At 37.8% G+C, this 17,800-nt stretch overlaps 1 protein-coding gene across 3 annotated transcripts in view; it reads right to left on the bottom strand.

Annotated features, from left to right (window-relative positions):
- Positions 1 to 17,800, bottom strand: part of LOC131485122 (uncharacterized) — a 240,932-nt gene that overhangs the window by 202,857 nt on the left and 20,275 nt on the right. Inside the window, exons 2-3 of one of the 3 annotated variants that reach the window (XM_058684177.1) lie at positions 16,294 to 16,389; positions 14,418 to 14,623 (exon numbers count right to left, since the gene is read on the bottom strand). The exons of 1 other annotated variant lie outside the window; for it this stretch is intronic. The gene's annotated coding sequence lies outside the window, so the exon portion shown is untranslated. Of the gene's footprint in view, positions 1 to 14,417; positions 14,624 to 16,293; positions 16,390 to 17,800 lie in introns of those variants that run through there. One more of the 3 variants, XM_058684175.1, reaches the window with a different exon arrangement.

The raw sequence follows: 17,800 nt of genomic DNA, 5'->3' as shown, positions 1-17,800 counted from the left end.
ATTCATGTTACTTCAAAGACACTCAGCCCCACCTTGGAGCAGTAGCACCTCTGACAGCAGTTCTTTGGGTATTAAGAATGGACCACCTAGAATAAATCTTGGAAATGTTTAGAATGTTTGTGCATTTCCATAGGAAAAAGACTCCTTATTCCTTTTGGGGAAACTTTTATCTTCCCATCTGTCCATAATTGGATTACTCAAATGATGTACAAAAAGTGAGTGAACAATTATTTATAAGCCCTCGCTTAAAGCACCAAATTTTGACCATAGCAACACTATTTTTAAATGATGCAATGATTTATTATAATCCTATTATTTATAGTAATAACATGTTTCCTTTTCTTCATTGATAATCCACTCTTAGGTATTAGGGATCTGGGAGTGGTGGATAAAATTTAATTTAATTCATTCATTCAACAAGTATTACTGTGCTTACTATATATTGGCCTGGTAGCAGCACTGGGATGCAATGGTAATTTTATGTCTATTGAGAGCAGACCCTGTGACTTTTTCACTTTTTTCCTCATTCAGAAGGTACCATAGCTATATATCTATCAATTAGTTAAATTTTTTTAAAGATTCTATTTTTAGGTAATCTCTACACCCAATGTGTAGCTCGAACCCACAACCCCGAGATCAAGAGTCACATTCTCCACCGACTGATCCAGCCAGGTGTCCCTAATTGATTTTTAATTTTATCTGCAGAGTTGCATCAATTTGCACTATGATTTTTTTAAGAGCAGAGTTTTATCATTTTTATACTATATATATTATAAATCTGGGGCAGTTTGTCTGGGGCAAATGTATTTAGTTTTCCTGTCTGTCAAAGATTATTTTGTCAAAACAAATAAAATCAAGAAAACACTTACTTTGAGAATCAATGTCACGGCACTCTAAGATTTGCCACTTTGACACTATTAATGAAATAAATAACAATAGTTAAGAAGGAGCCAAATTCCCAGGCTTGTAGAAGCTTGGGAATTGCTTAGACAAAAAGAGCAGGTGGTGAGAGAGCTCCAACATCAAAAAGAGAGTCACAAAGGTAGAGGTTTACAGCTTTGGCACCACCCTGTCTTTGAGAAATCTCTCTAGAGGGGAAAGGACACGAGGGTGACTACTGATTTAAAAATAAAAATCTCCCTAAAAACACTATGAAGAAGACAAACATTATATATACACACACATATATACACACAGACACATTTCTGTACACATATATACACATATGTGCATCTACACACACACACACACACACACACACACAATAGTATATGTCTGAGGGAGAGTAATGGGGAGAAGTACAGGAGTCAAAGGGAAACTATGCAAATCCCCTCCTATCCCAGGATTTTGAAAGGTTCTACTTGACTTTTTGAAGAACGCACCTCATGGAAGAGGCCAGCAATCAGAAAGAATTCATACCTGCTGAACCTGTTTTGTTTTTTCTTTTCTTTTAATTTGCCTGTTACTAAGCAGAATGGGCTGGGAAATCTTTTTGGACAAAGGGTGGCCTAGCGCCTGTGGGAAAGTTAGTCATTTTAGAGTCTATAGTTTGGGGGGAAAAGATGTATCCTGGGGTTTTTTCCCATATTCCAACTATTAAAATGGAAGTTAACACAAGAGCACAACTTGCTCGTAGCTATAACCTCAGCATGTAGTTCGTCGACAGTAAATACCGTTGATTGAATAAATGGACAGATTAAAAGATAGATCAATGAGATCAGTAAGTACCGAGTGTTTTCTTTTTTTTTTTTTTTTTTTCAACATTTTTTATTTATTTTTGGGACAGAGAGAGACAGAGCATGAACGGGGGAGGGGCAGAGAGAGAGGGAGACACAGAATCGGAAACTGGCTCCAGGCTCCGAGCCATCAGCCCAGAGCCTGACGCGGGGCTCGAACTCACGGACCGCGAGATCGTGACCTGGCTGAAGTCGGACGCTTAACCGACTGCGCCCCCCAGGCGCCCCCCGAGTGTTTTCTATATGCAGCGGAGAATGCAAGAAAAGTCTAGGACACAATTGCTGCCTTCAGCATGCTTTGTAACCAGATAAGGACACAAAGTTAATAATCATAATGTAGTTGGAGAACAATAGATAATAGTGGCAATTTAGTAAAAGCTAGGCTATGTGGTTCAATCTATAAAGTTTTCAAGGGGCTTGGAGAACAGAGATATGATGCTGAGCTGGGCCTTAAATACTTGCCAGGATTTAAATAACTGACTACTTGCTAACCCCCTCCTCCAAGTGGCTCCTTAGATGTTCTGGGCATATCTTCCAAACCTCCTGGGCTGGTTCCAATAATTTAAAAACTTAAGAATAAGTTAAATCCAGGGGCACCTGGGTGGATCAGTCCATTAAGCATCTGACTTCAGCTCAGGTCATGATCTCACGGTTTGGTTTGTGAGTTCGAGCCTCATGTGGGGCTCTGTGCTGACAGCTCAGAGCCTGCAGCCTGCTTCGAATTCTGTCTTCCTCTCTCTGCCCCTCCCCCATTCGTGCTCTGTCTCTCTCTCTCTCTCTCTCTCTCTCAAAAACAAACATAAAAAAAAAATAATAATAAGTTAAATCCATCTGTCAGATCTACCCATAAGTGCAGCACTGTTTTCATTAAGAGTGGAAAAAGAAAGAGAAAGAATGATTTTATAAAGTAGGTATGGTGACCCTATATTTAGGGCTCAAACCCCATATTTGAAATTAAGACTATACAGAAATATCTGTGCTCAATAAATACTTGCAGATTGTCTGATACAGATCCCATGGCCCCCTCTTCACTCATTGCAGGGAATGTGTTATTGTTCAGACAGTGGACTCCAGTTCTTTGCTTTTTTTTTTTTTTTTTTTTTTTTTAATTTTTTTTAATGTTTATTTACTTTTGAGACAGAGAGAGACAGAGCATGAACAGGGGAGGGTCAGAGAGAAAGAGGGAGACACAGAATCTGAAACAGGCTCCAGACTCTGAGCTGTCAGCACAGAGCCCGACGCGGGGCTCGAACTCACGAGCCGTGAGATCATGACCTGAGCCGAAGTCGGCCGCTTAACCGACTGAGCCACCCAGGCGCCCCTCCAGTTCTTTGCTTTAATGAATACTTCAGGAAAGCTAACTTTCAGAGAGATCTGGCTGATAACTTAAAGATTGATTTGGGTGGCAGACTAATCTCTGGGTAGCTTTTAAAAAAGTAGCTTAAAAAAATATCAGTGGATCAAATGGATAAAAGCCACTTTGTCTAATCTGAATGAAGTGTAGCTGGAAATCTGGACAGTGAGGGCTTCTGTGGCTTCTCAGAGAGGTTTTATGATACTACTATATGCATGCTGCCATAGCTATACCTATGCTCTCCCAGTTTTACTTAATATTATTTTTTCTGCAGGAATATGCTTGGATGGCAAAACATTTTTTTCTACTTTGCTGGTATCTCACTTGCTTTCTTCCTATCCTGTCCTTAAGTCAGGTTGTAGACAGAAATGAATTTTCCTATTATCCAAAGAACAGGCTTCACTGAATTTAATGGGAAATGGGGTCACAGCACTTTTGGAAGACACTGACAAGTGTCCTGGAATGAAAGCAGCATACAGCATGGGTTTCTTCTAAAACTTTTTGTTTTTGCATAGCACTTAAAACAAAACAAACAAAACAAAAATAAAAAGAAGATAAGTGTTTTTACTGAAAAACAGAAAAGGCACAAAAAAAAACATACAACACAAACATATAGCTTAATGAGTCATTAAGGCAGACACTTTTATAACCATTATCCAGGCCAGGAACTAGAACTCTGCCAGCCCCCTCCCTACCCAGGAGGCCCTCTATATACCCATTCCAACAATAACCTCCTAACTCAACAAAAGTAACCACTATTTGGAGTATTTTATATTTTATTTTATTTTGAGAGAGAGAGAGTGAGCAGGGGAGGGGCAGAGAGAGAGAGAGAGAGAGAGAGAGAGAGAGAGAGAGAGAATCTTAAGCAGTTCTGCACAGCAGGGATCCTGATGAGGGGCTCAAACCCATGAACTGTGAGATCATGACCTGAGCCATAATCAAGAGTGGAATGCTTAACTGACTGAGCCACCTAGGCACCCCAGCACTATTCAGAGTACTAAAGCAATCCTTGCTTTATGTTTGCACTACCCAAGTGTAATAAGACATCCGAATGTGTAACCCTAGACTACTGTTTAGTGTTGTCTATTAAGAAACCTTTTTCTTTTTGAAGCAACGGAAAGAGAAATAAAGAAACTGATCCCACTTATAATTGCACCAAGAACTATAAAATACCTAGGAATACACCTAACCAAAGATGTAAAAGATCTGTATGCTGAAAACTATAGAAAGCTTATGAAGGAAACTGAAGAAGACATAAAGAAATGGAAAAACATTCCATGTTCATGGATTGGAAGAATACACATTGTTAAAATGTCAATACTACCCAAATGTCAATCTACTCAATCAAAATTGCACCAGCATTCTTCTCAAAGCTAGAACAAACAATCCTAAAATTTGTATGGAACCACAAAAGACCCTGAATAGTCAAAGTAATACTGAAGAAGAAAACCAAAGTGGGAGGCATCATAATCCCAAACTTTAGCCTCTACTAAAAAGCTGTAATAATCAAGACAGTATGGTATTGTCACAAAAACAGACACATCGACCAATGGAATAGAATAGAGAACCCAGAACTGGAATCACAAATGTATGGCCAACTAATCTTTGACAAAGCAGGAAAGAGTATTCAATGGAATAAAGACAGTCTCTTTAGCAAATGGTGCTGGGAGAACTGGACAGCAACATGTAGAAGAATGAAACTAGACCACTTTCTTACACCATACATAAAAATAAACTCAAAATGGATGAAAGACCTAAATGTGAGACAGGAAACCATCAAAATCCTGAGAAGAAAGCAGGAAACAACCTCTTTGACCTCAGCCACAGCAATTTCTTATTCGACACATCTAAGCAAAAATGAACTATTGGGACCTCATCAAGATAAAAAGTTTCTGCACTGCAAAGGAAACAATCAATGACACTAAAAGGCAACCAACGGAATGGGAAAAGATATTTGCAAATGACATATTGGATAAAGGGCTAATATCCAAAATCTATAAAGAACTCACCAAACTCCACACCCAAAAAGCAAATAATCCAGTGAAGAAATGGGCAGAAAACATGAATAGACACTTTTCCAAAGAAGACATCCAGATGGCCAACAGACACATGAAACAATGCTCAACATCACTCATCATCAGGGAAATACAAATCAAAGCCACACTGAGATACCACCTCACACTGGTCAGACTGGCTAAAATCAGCAAATCAGGAAACTATAGATGTTGGCAAGGATGTGGAGAAATGAGAACCCTCTTACACTGTTGGTGGGAATGCAAGCTGGTGCAGCTGCTCTGGAAAACAGTGTGGAGGTTCCTCAAAAAATTAAAAATAGTACTACCCTATGACCCAGCAATAGCACTGCTAGGAATTTACCCAAGGGATACAGGAGTGCTGATGCATAGGGGCACATGTACCCCAATATTTATAGCAGCACTTTCGACAATAGCCAAATTATGGAAAGAGCCTAAATGTCTATCAACTGATGAATGGACAAAGAAGATGTGGTTTATATATACAATGGAATACTAGCAATGAGAAAGAATCAAATCATGCCATTTGCAGCAACATGGATGGAACTGGAAGGTATTATGCTGAGTGCAATAAGTCAGTCAGAGAAAGACAGATATTATATGTTTTCACTGATATGTGGATCTTGAGAAAGTTAACAGAAGACCATGGGGGAAGGGAAGGTGAAAAAAAATAGTTACAAACAAAGAGGGAAGGAGGCAAACCATAAAAGAGTCTTAAATACAGAGAGCACACTGAGGGTTGATGGACGGTGGGGGAGAGGGGAAAGTGGGTAATAGGCATTGAGGAGAGCACTTGTTGGGATGAGCACTGGATGTCTTATGTAAGTCAATTTGACAATAAATTATATTTAAAAAAAAGAAACCTTTTTCTGTTAAGTCTCTTAATGTAGAAGTCCCTCCTCCAATGCTTTTCTTCACAAACTATCTGTTGAGGAATCCAGACCACCCAACCCATATACTCTCCTACACTCTAAATATTGTTGACTGTGCATGAAAAGTGAAGTTCAACAAGCTTCTCTGTCCTCTTTATTTCCTGCATTGGAAGCTGGACCAGAGGCATGATCAAGTTCATGTTTGGTCCCTTTGGGAAGACTAGGTGCTATGGTCTGAATGTTTGTGTCCCTTCTAAATTTATATTTTGAAATTCTAACCCCCAAAGGTGATGGTATTAATAGGTGGGGCCTGTGGGAGATTATTAGGTCATGAGAGAGATGCCCTCATGAATGGAATCAATGCTTTTATAAAAGAGATCCCATAAAACTCCCTAGACTTTTCCACCATGTGAAGATACAACAATAAATCTGTGACCCAGAAAAGGGCCCTCACCCAACTATGCGGGCATACTGATCTCAGACTTCTAGACTCCACAGCTATGAGAAATAAACTTCTGCTGTTTTAGGTCACCCAGTCTGTGACATTGTGTTACAGCAGCCTGAAAAGACCAAGACATGGGGGGTGATGGTCTTCTTTCACTGGAGGCACATGTTGAGTTGTCCCCTTTTTTGTGATGCCAGCAGATGGTTGATGCTTAGTGCCCATAACCATTAATTTGCTAAGGGTTGAAAAATGGTACTATCATTTTCTATCATTTCTTTTTCAATTATTAGCTGGAATACTTTTGTAAAAAGATGTTTACTCTTGTTTACTATTTAGTAACACAATGGCAGTGTTCATATAGGAAAAGTAAAATAAATAGTTGATTCTTTTACATCAGCAGTTCTCAAGATAAGGAATTAGTTCCCTAGCATCCTCTAAAGGAAACAAATTTTTATATCTATAAATTAATATATTACATATTCATAATCTTTAATATGCACAATTATATATAAATATATAAATTATATGTAAATAGTAATGATATATGATATGTATAATTATATATAAATTACATAAATTATATATATACATATATATGTATATATATGTGTGTGTGTATATATATAAACAGCTTTGAAGCTCAAGTTATAATTTTCCTACCTTTTCTTTGGCCAGTGGGAGCCTCTTTAGGTTGGACCTTTGGACATGATCCTGGTAAATCTTAATAAACTTCCTCATTATTTATATAACAAGGTGTTTAAAGTTCATTTTTTATATTTACTACCAGCTATGGTTGAATTATATCCTCAAAATGTATATGGTGAAGTCCTAGCTCCCAGTATCTCTGAATGTGACCTTATTTGGAGAAAGCATCTTTACAGGGGTAATTAAGTTAAATCGAGGTCATTAGAGTGGTCCTTAATCCAATATAACTGATATCCTCATAAAGAAAAGGGAATACAAAGATACTTATAGAAAGAAGACATTGTGAAGAAACTTAAGGAAAAGATGGTCATCTACAAGCTAAGAAGAGAGGCCTGGAACAGAGCCTTCCCTCATGACCCTTAGAAGGAGCCAACCCTGCCAATACTTTAATTTTGGATTTCTAGCCTGCAGAACTGTGAGGCAATAAATTTCTGTTGTTTAAGCTACCCAGTTTGTGGTACTTTGTTACAGAAGCCCTAGAAAACCAATCACCCATTTCCCCAAGAAGCTCAGATTTCTTTCAGGGAGAAATGGCATCATGGTATTTCAAGACCACAATCTGACTGCTAAGGCTGCTCATGGCTACAGGACTGGTCATTGTTTCTAGGCCTCTTCAGTGAACAAGAGATATGAAAATTAAAATAGAAAACCTCCTTGTAAAAACCTTGTTATTGTTATGTTAAACAACACACAGATACAGAGAAACATACATTTTAAACATAAATCTCTGAGTTAACATTGACATTTCCAAGTCAAATTGGGACTATAGGTTTTTTATTTAATCCCTTCTGTATTTAGTTTTCCACACTGGAAAATCCTGGTTCTCAAGGAGAGAGGGTAATACACAATTTGAATATCCCAGAATTGCCATTTACTTTATCCCGTGTTATACACATCACAGGCTCAGAAAAATACACATGCAATTACTGAGGACAGACAGACTTTTTTCACATATTCCTCTCCCATTCTCCTCTCAGTTTTTTTTTCTTTCAGTTTTAATACTTATACTGTATCTACATTGTCAGAGAACCATTACATACCATATTCTCCTTTTAACCTTTTTTAGTCTTCATCCTATACATAATTATATGTTTAATGCTCATGAGCAGAATATCAATGTCTCACTAGTCTTCTTGCTTATCTAAAGCCTGATCTCTAGCAGACAGAGTCTTCAGAGAGAAAAATGAGAGCAATATTCCCTCAGTTCTTGCATGCTGAAAAACGTTTGTGCTTTTTATACCTTGTGGTCAGTTTTAATCTTCATTTTAGAGAGAGAGAGAGAGTGCTCGTGGGGAGGGGCATAGAAAGAGGGAGACACAGAATCCAAAGCAGGCTCCAGGCTCTGAGCTGTCAGCACAGAGCCCGACATGGGGCTTGACAAACCGTGAGATCATGACCTGTGCCCAAGTTGGATGGTGAACTGACAGAGCCATCCAGGTGCCCCATTGCTAAATATATCCTTGTTCACATTTGATGTCTTTGAGTGCCTAAATATGTTACTCCATTTATGTCTGGCATTAAAGTGTTGACAAGACTGATGATAATATAACTATGTAATAGTTATATATAGTTATATAATGGTTATATATAGTAATATAGTAATCTCCCTTTTTCTTTAAAGTCCAATAATTTTACTAAATTATGTCTTGATTTTGGCGTTTTGGGTGAATAGTCTCAGATACATGGTGTACTCTTGCCATATGTAATTTACATTATTTTTTCTTTTAGTTTCAGGAAAGTTTTCTTGAATTAATGTTTTTTTTAGTATTTGTTTTGTTCCCTGACTTTGATTTTTTTTTTTTTTGAGGACTTCTTATTATCTATATGTTGGAACTTCTTTGCCTTAATTTATCACTTTCTCTTGAATTGTTTCTATCTTTGTTAACTTCTTTTTCATTTTTAAAATTCTTATTCTTTTCAACTTTTGCCTAAGATATTATTTGTACAGGTGCCTGGCTGGTTCAGTCAGTAGAGCACTTGGGATCTTGACTCATAATCATCATGAGTTCAAGCCCCATTGGGTGTAGATCTTATTTAATTATATATATATATATAATATATATATATATATATAAATTATATATATATATATATTTTGTATGTTCTCTTGTGTTCTTTTCAGTTAAGACTTCATTTCTTTTTTTTTTTTAATTTATTTATTTTTGAGAGACAGAGAACGAAAGCAGGGGAGGGGCAGAGAGAGAGGGAGACACAGAATCCGAAGCAGACTCCAGGATCCGAGCTATCAACACAAAGCCTGATGTGGGGTTCAAACCCACAAACTGTGAGATCATGACCTGAGTCAGACACTTAAGTGACTAAGCCACCCAGGCGCCCCAAAGACTTCATTTCTGAAACGATTTTTCTTTTATTGTTAGTCTCTGAGTTCTATCATGTCATTTCTGAGTTTACGATAAAATCTGATTTATGGTTTTTCTTTTCATGTCTTGATATCTTTCAGATTACTTTTCTTAATATCTTCCAGATTATTTTGAAATTAAAGGTTATAGACTTGATGTATTCCGTGGACACATGTTTCTGATGTGCTTTCACTGTCTGAAGTGATGTCATTGTGCTCCTTATTCACTATCTTTTTCATATAGTAACTGATATATTGCCCACTTTTATGTGAAAAGAGTTTTTCTGAATCTTCAGAAGGTTGTATGGTTCAGGGTAGCTTGGTTAACTTTATAGAGCTCCCTCTTTTATTTCCATAAAGTGTTTAAAAAATTAACTCTTTAGAGTTAATTCTGAGATTTCTGAGATTTCCTGGCTATGGCTCTTATCGTTCCTTTGTTTTGTTGTCTTTATCCTGATCAATTTTGAGTCTACTCTCAGGAATCCGGGTCAGGCTGTATTCTGGAAGAGAGCCCTGGCTGGCCATCTGCATGAGTTCAGAGACACCAAAATGTTCTAGTCCCTTCCATCGTTACTGGAGACCTCTTGCATTCATCTGCCATTGGAGTAAGGGAACTACCTCCCAATTTCAGCTGCTTTTCTCAAATCAGTCTTTTCACTTTCCAGTAGATATTTGTTGGTTATTTTTCTCTGCTCTGTTCTCAGGTTCATTAAAGACCTTATTGCTTTCCTCTCCATTCTACCACACAAATGGCAGGACTTGTCGGTTTTGGTGGCTTGTTTTCATTTGCTTGTATTTTGGTTTTTCTAGGGATACTCTGTCACCTAATTTTATTCTAAATGTTTTTGGTCTTGCTATCTAGTGGCTCTATGTTGTGTTATGTAGAGATTTGAAGAGATTAAAAAACTAGGTCACTGCTGCCAACATCCCAGAATCTTCTCAATCCTAAAGCACCTTTTAAATGTATATTTAAAGCATGATAGTATTGTCCAGCACACAGCCCACAAGAAGGTGGCCTCCTGGAGGCGACTGGGTGGCTTGGTAGGTTAAGCTTCCAACTTCAGCTCAGGTCATGATCTCATGGTTTGTGGGTTCGAGTCCCGTGTCAGGCTCGTGCTGACAGCTCAGAGCCTGGAGCCTGCTTCAGATCCTGTGTTTCCCTATCTCTCTCTCTGCCCTCCCCCGCTCATGCACACACTCTCTCTCTCTCTCAAAAATGAATAAACATTAAAAAAATTTTAAAAAAAAAGAAGAAGAAGGTACCCTCCTGACCAGGCAGGTTGGATCAGAGATCTTAGAGCTAGACAGAGCTTCAAGAAGTCATCTGGTCCAGTTCCCTATTTTCAGGCGAGTAAAGCATCACTCAAAATTCAGAACAAATAGCAGTGGCACTCCAAAATTAAGTAGGAAGTGGAACTTATTGTTCAGTAGTTTTAAATTTTGATGTTTTCTTATAGTGTTCATACAATAAAATCTAAATATATAAATATATACCACAAAATATTGCTCATTCAAATTAAAATAAACTTGAACAAACAAACAGTTCAAAAGTACAAGCAGCAGGTTGATATTACATCTGGGTATTGATGAGTGTTAAGATTTCTGTATTAGTTATAGTCATGAAGGAAATATTAATTTAAAATAGCTACTTTTTAAGACAAATCTGAAAATCAGCTAAGAGTAACATCCAATTCAATCAGTTTGTGAATAGCCTGTTGAGTGAGCCAGAATATTTTAATGCAAATTCTTGTGAATTAACTAGGGAACAAAATCTCTGGTGATGATAAAATACTGAATTAACAAATGATTTTTTTTTAAAAAAAGAGAGACAGCTCTCCATAGTAACAAAAAGAAATAACTATAATACAAGACGAAAATAACCTAAAAGCAAACAGAACATGTCATTAATAGAGTCCTTCATTATCTAGCATGGACTGTAATGGAGAAAACGGCAAGTGTAATTCTGTTATCTCACCCTAGGCAGTACGCACACACTGTAAAATCCATCTCTTCATTTTCTGGTTGAAAAGATCATTGTAAAAAAGGACTGCCAGGGAGTGGAGGTCATGCTGATTTATTGGCAATTAAACCTGCAGGATTTCTGCACTCCCTTCAAAACAAAGTATCTGAGGCTATTCAGCCAGGATGATTACATAGTGGGCTATCTACTAAAACCCAGGAGTCTTTCTGTTAGTGCACGACAGATACAATTGACTTGGCTGTATTTAGAAGATTACTGCTATTTTCTGTGCAAATTCTTGTTGTATCTTCTTCAAATCGCCTAGGCCTAAGTAATTACCTTGTTAGTCAGTTTAATAAGCAGAATCTTACCAAATGGTATATAATTCTGCTTGGGTGTATAAGAACTTTGGCATAAATACAAATATGGACTCCTATAAAGCAAGTGAATGTATTACTGAAACTATGTAATTGGTCTATAGAGTCTCAGCCCTAGCTTTCTGAAATGTTTGAGATGGTATTTTTAGGGGTTGATACTTATTATGAACCGAATGTTTGTGTCCCCCCCACCCCAAATTTCTATGTTGAAATCTTAACCCCTAGTGTTTAGGAGGTGGGGCCCTTGGGAGATAATTAGGTCATAAGGGTAGACCCTTATGAATGGGATTAGTACCCCTCTAAAAGGGACTTGAGAGAGATCTTTCACCCTCTTTTTGCCATGTGAGGACACAATGAAAAGTCAGCAATCTGCAACCCAGAAGTGGGCTCTCACCAGAACCCAACCATGCTGAAACTCTAATCTTGGAATTCCAGCCTCCAGAACTGTGAGAAATACAGATCTTTTGTTTACAAGCCATCTGGTCTATGGTATTTGTTATAGCAGCCTAAACTAAGTAAGACAATACTGGTGCATATAACTAGCTTTTATCTATTCTATGTCAAGACACAACCCAAGTTATATATATAGACATTTCTGCTTGTCCTACAGATGGTGATGGGCAAGCTTAGGTGCTAGGAATGATGGAATCTTAGCAACACAGGTAGGCAGGAAAGAGAAGGAAGAGAATAGTTAGCTGAGGGTGGAGAATAGTGATCAGGTTAACATTTCTGCCTCTGCCCAATCCCACCTGCCAAAATGAATCAGATTGTACCTGAGTTGTTCTTCTCCTTAGAAACAGGAATATGGCCACTGGACATTGTACCATATTGAATTATCTGCCCCAGGCACTGGCCTGCCTGTACCAATCCTAGCTTTATTTTCCTCCCTGCTGGTTTGTATTCCTAAGGTCTCATTTATTCATTCATCCATCCATCCATCCATTCATTCAGTAAATATTTATTGAGATTTTAATATATGTCAATTACTATTCTAGGCCCTTGCAATATAACATAATATAATAATGTTATATAATGTCTCTGTAATGTAGTTTAAAAAATTTTTTTATTTATAAAATTTTGAATAAAAATACTATATTTATTTTGGAAAATGGAGAATATAAAGAATAAATTTTTATCCATATTCCCAATAAATACTATTAAGAATTTCACGGTGTATCTTTTCAGCTTTCTTTTTACCTCTTCTAATGTTTTTAAATTGAAATATTATGGGCATATAAAATATTAGAGATTGACAAAATAAGCATCTATGTGCCCATTACACAGTTTAAAAAATAAAATATTACACAAACTGCTGAAAACAAGAACCACCCTGAGGATTTATTGCCATCCTCCAGAATCCAGTGCCACATTCATAATGGATTCTTAATGATGTTGGTGTGCTGTTGATAGAGGGAAGGCACTTTCTTTTCCCTCCCATGGAGAGGTCAGGTCACGTTCCTGGAGTGACTTTCTAGGAATAGCTATCCTCCCTCACTTTGGTAATAATCCAGTTAAGATGCAGATCCACCCACCTGTTGCCCCAATAATTTCATTCCTCTGTACACAACCTGGAGGAACTCCCTCACACGTGCTCTCACTTTTCTCTTACATTCCTCTTCTTAGTAAGTTCTCACAGCCCACCAAAAATCACCTTTCCTTTTGTCAGCATTCCAGAAATTCTACCGCTACCAATTAATTATTTTGGACTCCTAAATGATAGGTATTGTAAGTCCCTTCTCCATTGTAAGGGAGTTTACTAGGCACTTTGTCCCACAACAGAACAATCTGATGCAAACCTGTTGACAAGGTATATAGTAGGTGCACTGAAAAGGACACTCTTTCATCTAACCAGGACAATCTTACCAGCTGGGCTGAGGGACTTAGTATTTGATGTGCCATAAAAAGAAACAAATGTTTCTCTTGGCCAATTATTTACTGTCATTAAATTACTTATTCTAATTAAATAATTGTCCAGTAAAATGTATATTTTAATATGCTATATTACATATTTATATACCTATATATCCATATATCTATATATCCTTATCCTGGTATGCATTCTTAGTCCAGTTGGGCTGCTATAATAGAACACCATAGACTGGGTAGCTTAAACAACAGAAATTTATTTTGTACAGTTTTGGAGGCTGGGAATTCCTAGATCAAGGCACCAGCAAATTTGGTGTTTGGTAAGGAGTTACTTCGTGGTTCATAGATTGGTTGTTTTCTCACTGTGTCCTCACTTGGCAGAAAGGGAAAGGCAGTCCTCTGGGGTTTCTTTTATGTCATTAATCCCATGAGCCCTTATGACCTAAATCCCCTCCCAAAGGCCCCATCTCCAAAATACCATCACAGTGGGGATTAGGTTTCAGCCTATGAATTTTGGGAGAACACAAACATTCAGTCTATAGTACATACAGAAAACAATGGTGTTATTGTATCAGAAATATCCTGCCTCTCTATACAGTGAGTGTGCTTTTTACTATAGGTCTTCTTAAATATTTTCAGTTACTTCAGAAAAACATGTTATTACTTAAAATATTGAATTACATTTTTTAATAATAAAAATCTCAATTACCAGTAAGACTGCCATCAATACAGTCCCGCATTAATTTCCTTCCCATGGGTATCCACATCAAGGTAAAAGTTTTGCACAGGAGGCTAGAAAAGAGCTGGGTCGTTCTGAACTAGTTAATTTGAAAAAACTATTAGAAAGCCTCAGCCATACTTTTACTTATCAAAGTGGAGCAATTCTAGATCACCACAGGACCCAGGTAACCTGAGACTAAGAAAAAAGGAATCATTCATTAGGAGGCGTGAGAAATGTCTCAGGGTTGATTTTGTTTAAATGCCAAAGTGAATTGATCATTAGCATTTGCGAGAGCTGTGCAAATAACACCACCTAAGGGGCTAAACCAACAAGGGATTGTTTCAAAGCAATTAATTCACTTCCAAGCTTCTTGTATTAACACCACCTTATTTCCCCAGTGTAGACATACAATTTGTCTTAAAAATAGATCCAAAATTGTGATATTCTGCCAACAAGATTACAGGGGTGAAAGAACAACCCCCTAGTCAAATGCAAATTGTAGTCATATTAGTATGCTAATGAGCTAAGTGATAAACTGTGGGTCAAATTTCCCCTTCTTCAGCTTAAACCGCACTTGAAAAGGCTTATTTCTAAATGTTTGGGAAACCTAGGAGCAGCAACAATTAAGGTTTATAACATGAACGTTATCTGTTCAGCAGTATGAAAAATTAATAGAGAGGACTAAACTAAAATGAGACATAATTCTTCCTAATGATTTGTAAGTTAATGGGAATGATGGCTTCAAGGAAACATATTTAATTATTCTAGATTTGGAACGAAGTCTTTGCAAATTCCTTATTTTACAATTTTTAAAAATTAGGTCTGTTTTGTCTAGTTGAAGGAAATTTAAGGAGAAGCCTTTTTTATAGTCAAGAAAAAAAGTTGAAAGGAAATAATGGGGTTTGGGGGTTTCAAGAAAAAAAAAGTTGAAAGGAGATAACATTTTCATGAGAAAGAATGTTTAGAGAGGTCAGTTCTCTTTCTTGACCACGTATCAAAGAAGACTTTCTGGATTGAACCTACACCCATCGCCTGATTTCACCTTGTCACAAAATAGCTTTGTGCTTTTATAGAGTTTTTCTACAGATATTCATTATCTTTTAAATGTTCATGTTCATTTTATAAGTTCCTTAAAAATCCAAAGCAAGTTGGATTATATTTTCCAGCATCCAGATCATCTCCTTGCCTGCATGGCAGGCTGGAGAAAGCCAAGGGAAGACCCCAAAAGGCCAGGAAGTGTGGTGGAGAGAGACTGAAAATGGGGTCACACATATACTCCGACACATCCCACATCTGTGTGCTCATGTCCAGCTCCACCCTCTGACACTTCCACAAGCTGTGTAGCCATGGGTAAGTTACCAAATCTCCCTGGGCCTCAACTTTGACAATGGAAAAAGGAGATAATAAAGCTTTAGGTCCAAGGCAGTGATCCCAACTTGGCTGCACAGTGGAACTACCTGGAAAACTTTAGTAACGCTGATGACTGAGTCCCACTCCCAGACCTTCTAAATTTTTTTTTTTAACGTTTATTTATTTTTGAGACAGAGAGAGACAGAGCATGAACAGGGGAGGATCAGAGAGAGGGAGACACAGAATCTGAAAGAGGCTCCAGGCTCTGAGCTGTCAGCACAGAGCCCGACGTGGGGCTCGAACTCACGGACCGCGAGATCATGACCTGAGCCGAAATCGGCTGCTTAACGGACTGAGCCACCCAGGCGCCCCAAGACCTTCTAAATTTATCTGTGTGGTTGCTACAAGGGGATAGGGACTTTTTAAAAACTCCCTAAGTGATTGAAATGGGCAGATAAAGTCAACAGCCAGCACTCTAAGGGTGTTATAAGAATTAGTTAAAACAAAAACAGTACCTGACAAGTAGTAGGTCAAAAATTATTTGTTTCCTTTTATCCGTAGTTGGTTTTTCTATGTGATGAATGATAGCCGTGTTTGATCTTAGCTGGAAGCTAAGAGAGAGAATTCAAAGATTTCTTTTATTTTTTTTTAAACTTTTAAAATTTTGAAATAATTTTAAACTTGAGTTGCTATTCTCCAAGATTGATTCACCAATTGTTAACAATTAACTACATTTACTCTATCACTCCTCTGCATTCTTTATACACATATAATTTTTTTTTCCTTAACTCAGAGATAGCTGCAGAAAACATGTGACTTTACCACTAAAGAGCATGTATTTATTAAGAACAAGGGCAATCTCGGGGCGCCTGGGTGGCGCAGTCGGTTAAGCGTCCGACTTCAGCCAGGTCACGATCTCGCGGTCCGTGAGTTCGAGCCCCGCGTCAGGCTCTGGGCTGATGGCTCGGAGCCTGGAGCCTGTTTCCAATTCTGTGTCTCCCTCTCTCTCTGCCCCTCCCCCGTTCATGCTCTGTCTCTCTCTGTCCCAAAAATAAATAAAAAAAAAAAACGTTGAAAAAAAAAAAATTTAATAAAAAAAAAAAAAGAACAAGGGCAATCTCCAACATATCCACAGGGCAATTATGTGGAAAATTTAACATTGATACTATTATCTAATCCACAATCCCTATGTAATTTCTCCAATTTCTCAATAATATCCTTATGACATCCTACCATGCCCTACCCCCCCCCTCCCACCCTTCAGGATTCAATTCAGAATCATGCACTGCAGTTGGTGTCATGCCTTTTTCATTTCTTTTAATCTGACATAATTCCTCTGCCTTTCATGATTCCTGATATTGACAGTTTTTGAAAAGTACAGGCCAGCTGTTTCGTATTCCATGCCATCTTTTTTGTAAGTATACAATTTAATGATTTCTGGTAAATATATAGAGTTGTGCAGCTAACACTACAATCCAGTTTTAGAACATGCCCATCATCCCTGCAAAATTCTGCTTTCCCCACTCAAACCCCCAGCCCTGGGTAACAACTTATTTGCTTTCTGTCTCAATAGTTTTGCCTTTTCAGAATGTCAAGTAATAGAATTATACAGTACTGTATCTGGTCTTTTATGTCTGACTTCTTTGACTGAGTCTGATGATTTTCAGGTTTATCCATTTATAGCATATCTTGGTAGTTTGTTCCTACTTTATTGTTGAATAGTACTGTTGTATGGATATACCACATTAGTGGGCAGCTTCTAAGATGGCCTTCAACAATCCCTACCTTCTGGTATTCATGCCCTTGTGTGGTTCCTTCCCATTGACAGCAGGCTGGACCTACTGACTTGCTACTAATGAACTGAATGTGGTGGGATGTCATTCCTGAGATGAAGTTATAAAAAGACTATAGCTTCCCTCTTGGGGGCTCTTATTCTCTCTCTCTTGAATCCCTTGCTCTAAGCTGCAGTGTTGTAAGCAGCCCTACGGAAAGATCCATACGGCAAAGAACTGATGTTTCTGG

This window comes from Neofelis nebulosa, chromosome 9, assembly GCF_028018385.1.
Source record: "Neofelis nebulosa isolate mNeoNeb1 chromosome 9, mNeoNeb1.pri, whole genome shotgun sequence".
NCBI classification, from domain to species: Eukaryota; Metazoa; Chordata; class Mammalia; order Carnivora; family Felidae; genus Neofelis; species Neofelis nebulosa.
Note: the sequence above shows the minus strand (reverse complement) of the source record. Positions and strands in the feature narration are given on the sequence as shown.